The following is a 9,161-nucleotide window of genomic DNA, read 5'->3' on the forward strand; positions in this document are numbered from 1 at the left end:
AAGAGCTAGGGTCCCAGATCGCGCGGAAGCTTCATGAGACCTCTCCTTGTCTGTGCACGGATGGGTGTCCGACTCTGGAGCCCAGCCTGTTGCTTCCCGGTCTGGTGGTGAATCCTCCATAGTCTGGTGTGGAGGAAAAGTTAAATATTAAATTTGAAGTCAATCGAACATGGACACAAACAATGGTCACCAAGTCCCGGAACAGGTTGTGTGAGCTGCTTGAGGCGTTCATCCAGCGCTGTATTGGAGAAATCTCTATTTCAATCTATTCCTATACATTAGTTGTTGAAAAACAATAGGCAATCGCAAAAACCACTTGACCTTTTTGTGTTCCTTGGGCCCAGTTGCGAATGGCCCTCATGAATGGGCCTTATGAATGGCAACGAATTATGCCAAACAATTCGTTTCAAAAGAGCTAGGGTCCTAGACTGCACTGAAGCTCCATGAGAGACCTCTCCTCGTCTGTGCATGGGCGAGTGTCCAACTCTGGAGCCCAGGCGGTTGCTTCCCACTCTGGTGGCGAATCCTCCATAGTCTGGTGAGTGTAAATATATATATATATCTTTTCCCATCTCCTCTTCCCATTGTAACTTGCTTATTATATGAATCTGCTTATTATATCAATCTGCTTATTATATTTATTTGCTTATTATATCATTTGCTTATTATATCTGCATTGCCATTTACATGGGATAAAGTTTGTTTACTCTTTTTTTTTTTTTTTTTTTTTTTTTTTTGAGACGGAGTCTCGCTGTGTCTCCCAGGCTGGAGTGCAGTGGCGTGATCTTGGCTCACTGCAAGCTCCGCCTCCCGGGTTCACGCCATTCTCCTGCCTCAGCCTCCCAAGTAGCTGAGACTACAGGCGCCCGCCACCACGCCCGGCTAGTTTTTTGTATTTTTAGTAGAGACGGGGTTTCACCATGTTAGCCAGGATAGTCTCGATCTCCTGACCTCGTTATCCACCCGCCTCGGCCTCCCAAAGTGCTGGGATTACAGGCTTGAGCCACCGCGCCCGGCCAGTTTGTTTACTCTTAAAGGTATTCTGTATGTGTCTTTTCTTCTCCCCTCACGCCTTTCCCTCACCGAACATTTTTGGCATTACAAACAGGATTCGAAACCAAAAGTGTGCCCCTTTTTGGCCACAAGGACAGGGCTGGAGGCTCGGGAACTTCCCATACCTTGGTATGGGAACTCCCCCAGTTCTCCCCCTTGGCGATTGAATGGTCCAGGGAAACTGGCCTTTGTGAGAATTGAGAATCTAAATTAGTGCAATTTAAATCTCTGTGCATGAAGTGCTGCAGGGGATTCTAGTCAGCAAAAAAGATGCTGAGGGAATCTCTCAGAGTGGATGGTGTTTGCTTACTGCTTATAAGTTAATATGTCAAATTAGGGGCTGGTTGCAAAAAGAGAAATGTAAGTTGGAAAAAGAAAATGCTAATCTGACGTCCAGACTGGCCCTGGCCCAATGCCAGGCCTATGTCTTGACTGATCAGGCTCAAAGCTATCAGCCTATTGCTGAAAAAAGCAGCTGTCCAAGTGGCCCAGTCAGGGTGAAACTGAGGCACTAGTCAGCTGGGGCTTGGAACAAGTAAAAACCCCGCTCCTATCTCAAAAATGGGAAATTAGCCTAGTAAAATTCAAGGAACTGCACAAACTGTAAAATTCCTTGGTGTCTTGTGGAATGCAGGGAAATAGTCCATTTTACCAAAGGCTAAGGCTAAAATACTAGAATTTGCAACCCCTACCACTAAAAAGGAGGCTCAGAAATTTATTGGCTTGTTTGGATTCTGGAGACATCATATTCCCCACTTGGGTTGTTATGCCCAGTCCGTTTATTCCCCGAAGAAGACCACCAGAGTCCAGAGTCAAAGCTAAGCAGCAAGGATCTTTATTACAGGTTCGAACCCGGAACTCTCACTCACTCTCGGCATGAGAGGGTCAAGAGAGAGAGAGTTCCCCCACAGAGCATTCAACAGTGTTATATAGTCTAAGAAGAGTGGTCATAGAATCATTATACAGATCAGAGGTATGATTGGCTGGTGTTTGAACAAGGCGATTTGGCTAACTATGATTGGTTCCTGCCATTTCTGGTATCTCAGTTCAACCCTTGAGACAGAAGAGCAGTTTCTGCACAAAGGCAGTTAATTATATTGCGTCAGGTTGCACAACCGGTTTATGGCAGCATGAGTTTATCTTACTTAAACATGTCTTGTGACCTAGCCCCAGGAAGAGAAACAGGTACTTACAGAACTTTCGAAACCTCTGGTACATGCAGAGATAAGAAAGCAGAAGCAGAACAAAGGGTGTAGCAATAGGGAGCAAGGGGGGTGGGGGTGTCTTTGTGTTTTTGTGTCCTTTCAGGGTAACATTTTACAACCTCTGCATGCAGCCACTAGAAAATGCTATGACTTTCATTGGGGAGAGACAGCATGACTTCTGAACAAGCTAAACAAGTGGTGCAACTGGCCCTGGATCTGTGGCCCATATGGCATGGGCCAGCAGAACTGCAAGTGACTGTCCTAGATCAACATGCTAATTGGAGCCTTAGGCAGAAACAAGATGGGAAGAGGGTACCTTTCAGGTTTTGGACCCAGAAACTGCCAAAGGCGGGAAAAGCTTATACCCCTTTTGAGAAGCAATTGTTAGCTTGCTATTGGGCTTTGCTGAAAATGGAACACCTCTGCTTCAACCATGATGTCTTTATGAGGCCTGAAATTCCTAGTATTATTTGGTCTTGAGTTCCCCCAAAACCCACCAGACAGGGCATGCCCAAGAATGTAGCATCATAAAATGGAAATGGTACATACAAGACCAGGCTAAGCCAAAACCAAAGGGGGTATCAGTTTTTTTTTTTTTTTTTTTTTTTTGAGACGGAGTCTCGCTCTGTTGCCCAGGCTGGAGTGCAGTGGCGCGATCTCGGCTCACTGCAAGCTCCGCCTCCCGGGTTCATGCCATTCTCCTGCCTCAACCTCCCGAGTAGCTGGGACTACAGGCACCCGCCACCTCGCCCGGCTAATTTTTTTGTATTTTTTTTTAGTAGAGACGGGGTTTCACCGTGTTAGCCAGGATGGTCTCGATCTCCTGACCTCGTGATCCACCCGTCTCGGCCTCCCAAAGTGCTAGGATTACAGGCTTGAGCCACCACGCCCGGCCGGGGGTATCAGTTTTACATGAGGATGTATGAAACTTCCCAGCTCAGGAAATCACAGAGCAAGTCCTGCAGATAGGGAAGGAAACCTCCCCCGCCCAATGGGGCAGATCCTTTAAAGAACTAAGCCCAAAAGATCAGAAACATGCTTGGTTTATGAAGGATCCACCAAATACATTGGGGACCCGATGCTCGAAGGCCATGGCTTATAATTCTATTAAAAACATAAGAATTTATGATGAAGGAAGGGGTGGGAGCAGCCAGTTAACTGAACTAGTAGCCATCCTCCAAGCTATTCAAGAGGAGGCCAGAGGGATTTGTCACTTGTATACCAACTCGGTCTGTAGCAAATGGTCTTACTACCTGGATACCCCAATGGTAACAAAACAAATGGTTAATTGGGAATAAAGAGGTTTGGGGAAAAGAATACTGGGAAGATATCTGAATCCTGGGACACACTACCATTATCGCTGTTTTCCATGTTGGTGCCCATGCATCTCTGCTTTCTCTTGACAGACTATTTAATCAGCAGGATGATCAATAGGCCAAAATCTCCACCATAACTGCAAAATTGAATCCAAATGAATGGATTACAGTGTGTTCAAGCCTTTCAATGACAGGCATTGTAATGTATGGTGGTATAACTGATAGTGATTATTGGCCTAAATGCTACTAATTTAGTGGCCTAAATGCTCCACTTAAAAGATACAGAATGGCAGAATGGATAAGAGTTTACCAGGCCGGGTGCAGTGGCTCATGCCTGTAATCCCAGCACTTTGGGAGGCTGAGGTGGGTGGATCACCTGAGGCCGGGAGTTTGAGACCAGCCTGATCAACATGGAGAAACCCTGCCTCCACTAAAAATACAAAAAAATTAGCCAGACGTGGTGGTGCATGCCTGTAATCCCAGCTACTCAGGAGGCTGTGGTAGCAGAATAACTTGAACTCAGGAGACAGAGGTTGTGGTGAGCTGAGATCATGCCATTGCACTCCAGTCTAGACAACAAGAACTCAACTCCAACTCAAAAAAAAAAAAAAAAGATTTTACAAGCCAAATATGTGCTGTCTTCAAGAGACTCACCCAACATATAAGGACTCACTTAAACTTAAGGAAAAGGGTTGGAAAAAGATATTCCATGCAAAGGTACCCCAAAAGCAAGCAGTAGTAGCCATTCTTACATCAGACAAAACAGATGTTAAAGCAAAAACAGTTAAAAGAAAAGACAAAGAGGGACATTATATAATGATAAAAGGACTAGTCCAACAGGAAAATATCACAATCCTAAATATATATGCACCTAACACTGGAGCTCCCAAATTTATAAAACAATTACTACTAGACCTAAGAAATGAAATAGATGACAATACAATAATAATGAGGGACTTCAATACTCTACTGACAGCACTAGACAAGTCATCAAGACAGAAAGTTAACAACAACAACAACAATGGACTTAAACTATATCCTAGAACAAATGGACTTAAAAAATATTTACAAACATTCTATCCAAGAACTGCAGAATATACATTTTACTCATCAGCACATGAAACATTTTCCAAGATAGGCATATGATAGGCCACAAGTCTCAATAAATTTAAGACAATCAAAATTATATCAACTACTCTCTCAGACTGCAGTGGAATAAAAGTGAAAACCAACTTCAAATGAATGATCAAAACCATGCAAATACATGGAAATTAAATAAATTTTAGGAATTAAATAAATACATGGAAATTAAATTAAAAAATTAAAGATCAAACTGTTTCTGAATGAGCGTTGGATGAAATCAAGATGGAAATTTAAAAATTCTTTGAATTGAATGCGCCCGCCATGTCCATGGAGAGAGGCTGAGGCGGCCAGGCTTGAGGTACTGGAGCACCCGGATGGCGAAGACGTCGGCTTCCTTAGTCCCGGCAACTGTCTGGGCTGTAAGCAAGAGGAAGCGTCAGCCCACCCGGACCGCCCTCGCCCTGACACCTTCAGCAGTAAACAAGATAAAACAACTTCTTAAAGATAAGCCTGAGCATGTAGGTGTAAAAGTTGGTGTGCGAGCCAGGGGCTGTAATGGCCTTTCTTATGCTCTAGAATACAGGAAGACAAAAGGAGATTCCAACGAAGAAGTTATTCAAGATGGAGTCAGAGTATTCATTGAAAAGAAAGCACAGCTAAACTTTTAGAACAGAAATGGACTATGTTGAAGAACAATTATCCAGTGAGTCTGTGTTCAATAACCCAAACATCAAAAGAACTTGTGGCTGTGGAGAAAGCTTTAATATTTGAAATCTCAGGACTCTTCTGGCTGTAGGTTCCAGGAAAGCTCCGAAGCCTTGGGGCTCACTGCAGAAATCATGTGACTGTCACATGCTTAATGTGTAGCTGCCTTGTAGGAAAATAAAGTGATGCATTTTGAAAATGAAGCCAGTGTGTTAGATTCCAGAAGAAATGATATTTGTATTCTCTGTAGGGGGCAGAAAATGAGAAGCCATCACTTTCTTCAGATCATTTAGGTCTCTTATATCCTTTGTTTTAGAACCAGTTTCATTAAAGTTGCCTTCCTGGGCACCTGTTTATCCATTTCCTGGACTGTGTGCACTCCTTAGATCTCTATTGACTGGCTTGAACATGCATCCCCCTCGGCATTTCTCCCAACCAGATCAGAGACTTCTAAAATCGGAGACAGGACATCCTGACTGCTTGTAGTAACATGGTGGTGCATTGTTTTATCCACCCAAACTTTTTTTTTTTTTTTTTTTTTTTTTTTTTTTTTTTTTTTTGAGAGGGAGTCTGGCTCTGTCGCCCAGGCTGGAGTGCAGTGGCCGGATCTCAGCTCACTGCAAGCTCCGCCTCCCGGGTTTACGCCATTCTCCTGCCTCAGCCTCCCGAGTAGCTGGGACTACAGGCGCCCGCCACCTTGTCCGGCTAGGTTTTTTTTTGTATTTTTTAGTAGAGATGGGGTTTCACCGTGTTAGCCAGGATGGTCTTGATCTCCTGACCTCGTGATCCGCCCGTCTCGGCCTCCCAAAGTGCTGGGATTACAGGCTTGAGCCACCGCGCCCGGCCCCACCCAAACTTAACATAGCCTTTTATATACATTTTAATGAAAACTTTCATTGTCAGATGCCTCATTGCGTACCCTTTAATAGTACTGGGCAAAGATTTTCTTCAACTATAGTACAGATTAGTTCTGAGTGATGGTATCAAAAGGTGAGAAAGATGTCATCCACCTGTTTTTTAATCCATTTCTTTTGCCACCCTATATGTCTGCTCAGAGATGGGATCTCAAGCTGACTGATTCTTTTAGTTGAGGGGTCTCTTACAGCCATCTAGCCTGCCTCCCTCAATTCCCTCTGTGAGGAAGCAAAACCCCAGGGAAGCCAAAGTGCTCCTGTCCACCCTCACTCCACAGGCCAAGGGAGAGTGGGGACTCTACCCCCATCTCCCCTTCCTTGTAGGTGACACATGCTCTGCCCTCTGAGGCAATCAGTGAAGGCAAATGGTCTGATTTCTTTATTTGGTTGACATTTTGATAGAATTTATTTATAATTTGATGGAGGTCGTAGTATTTTTATTTTATTTTGAGTGGGAAGAATTTTAAAACCCTTTTATGTGAATTACCATCTTGTTTCTTTCACCTTTGAAACAATGGTTTGTAGCAGAGAAGACATTGTAGAAATCCAGAATTATGTTTTTGGAATGTGGTCCTCATTGTGCAGGAGAATGTGGGGATCTTTTCTTAAAATTCCCAGTGTGCATACACTTTCTGTTTCCTCAATCCAGTCGCTAAAGTTCTTAATATTTTAGCCTAATATTTTTATCATCAACTTTTCTTTAAAAGTGTTCCTTTCGTCACATAGTTATCGATTTTCCTGGGTTTGACATGTTAAGTATTCTATGAGATGATATATATGCTTTTTTTGAAAGCTGATTCTCATGAATTCAAGTAGCTGAGGTCTTTTATGTTTCTGTTATTCCCTAAAATAGCTGGCACAAAACACACCAAAACCCAGAGCAGTAGTTTTATGTAAATGCTCATGAGTTTGTATCAATAATATAATTGTTGATCCACTTATAATTTGTGCAATACTGTATGTATCTAGAGATTGAGTTGTCAAAAAAAAAAATGAGGCCTCAGGCCAGGTGCAGTAGCTCATGCTTGTAATCCCAGCACTTTGGGAGGTCAAGGTGGGTGGATCACCTGAGGTCAGAAGTTCGAAACCAGCCTGGCCAACATGGTGAAACCCCATCTCTACTAATAATACGAAAAAATTAGCTGGGCATGGTAGCAGGTGCCTATAATCCCAGCTACTTGGGAGGCTGAGGCAGGAGAACTGCTTGAACCTGGGAGGTGGAGGTAGCAGTGAGCTGAGATCGTGCCATTGCACTCCAACCTGGGCAACAAAGTGAGACTCTATCAAAAGAAAAAAATGTGGCCTCTTTGTGATAAAAAAAAAAATAATTCTTTGAACTGAACAATAATAATGACACAAGTTATCAAAATATCTGGGATACAGCAAAAGCGGTACTAAAAGGAATGTTCATAACATTAAGTGCCTATATCAAAAAGTCTGAAAGACCATAAGTAGACAATGTAAGATAACACCTCAAGGAACTAGAGAAACAAGAACAAGCCAAACCCGAACCCAGTAGAAGAAAAGAAATAACAAAGATCAGAGCAGAACTAAATGAAACTGAAACAACAACAACAACAACAACAACAACAACAAAACAGAAGATAAATGAAATGAAAAGCTGGCTCTTAGAAAAGATAAACAAAATTGATAGATCATTAACAGCATTGACCAAAAAGAGAGAAGATCCAAATAAACTCAGTTAGAAATGAAACAGAAGATATTGTAACTGATGCCACAGAAATACAAAAGATCATTGAGGACTACTGTGAACACCTTTACATGCACAAATTAGAAAACCTACAGGAGATGAATGAATTCACAGAAATGTACAACCCTCCTAGATTAAGAAACAACAACAACTCTGAACAGACAAATAACAACCAGTGAGATTGAAATAATAATTTTTTTTTTTTTTTTTTTGAGATGGAGTCTTGCTCTGTGCCCCAGGCTGGAGTGCAGTGGCGCGATCTCGGCTCACTGCAAGCTCCGCCTCCCACGTTCACGCCATTCTCCTGCCTCAGCCTCCAGAGTAGCTGGGACTACAGGCGCCCGCCACCTCGCCTGGCTAATTTTCTTGTATTTTTAGTAGAGACGGGGTTTCACCGTGTTAGCCAGGATGGTCTTGATCTCCTGACCTCGTGATCCGCCCGTCTCGGCCTCCCAAAGTGCTGAGATTACAGGCTTGAGCCACCGCGCCCGGCCTGAAATAATAATTTTTAAAAATTGCCAACCAAAAAAAAGTTCAGAACCAGGTGGATTCACAGCTGAATTCTATCAGACATTCAAAGAAAAATTGGTGGGGGTGGGCTCAAGATGGCTGACTAGAAGCAGCATCCCATAGAAAAGAATCATAATAGCATGTGAATCCTGCACCCACACCTGAGGTATCCAGGTTCTCTCATCAGAACTGTCTAGGTGGCTGGCATGAACCATGGAGAAGAAGGAAGAGCAGTGTGGTGCAGCAGCCTACCTGACACCCACCTGGGCTGGGGAGCCCCCACCCCCAACCCAGCCTGGGAAACTGTGCTTTTTCCATGGAACAGTGCAACCCATCGGTCAGAAGATTCCACTCATGAACCCATGCCACCGGAGCCTAAGGTCCCTACTGTTGGAAACAAGAGCTCAGAGTCACAAAGAAAACAAGCACTCAAGGAATTTCTCAGCAAGGCAAATTTGCTTCTGCAGAGGGTGCTCCTCACATCTCTTGTTGTTGCAAGAACATGCTGTGCTAGAGAGGGAAGGAGTTATTATTGCTAACATAGTCCCTACTTCTCTGTCCTGTCCCCATTGGCTAGAGTCGGACCGCATAATCTAAGCTAACTCGATTGGCTATTTTAAATCAATACTGGCAGGAAGCTTGTTTACAGAGCACATAACTAGGA

General features: G+C 43.5%; 1 pseudogene; it reads left to right on the plus strand.

Annotated features, from left to right (window-relative positions):
* Window positions 1–3,042: 3,042 nt before the first annotated feature.
* LOC102127851 (iron-sulfur cluster assembly 1 homolog, mitochondrial pseudogene) lies at window positions 3,043–5,878 on the plus strand (annotated as a pseudogene).
* Window positions 5,879–9,161: the final 3,283 nt, after the last annotated feature.

The sequence above is a fragment of the Macaca fascicularis genome, chromosome 19 (assembly GCF_037993035.2).
Source record: "Macaca fascicularis isolate 582-1 chromosome 19, T2T-MFA8v1.1".
Lineage (NCBI taxonomy): Eukaryota > Metazoa > Chordata > Mammalia > Primates > Cercopithecidae > Macaca > Macaca fascicularis.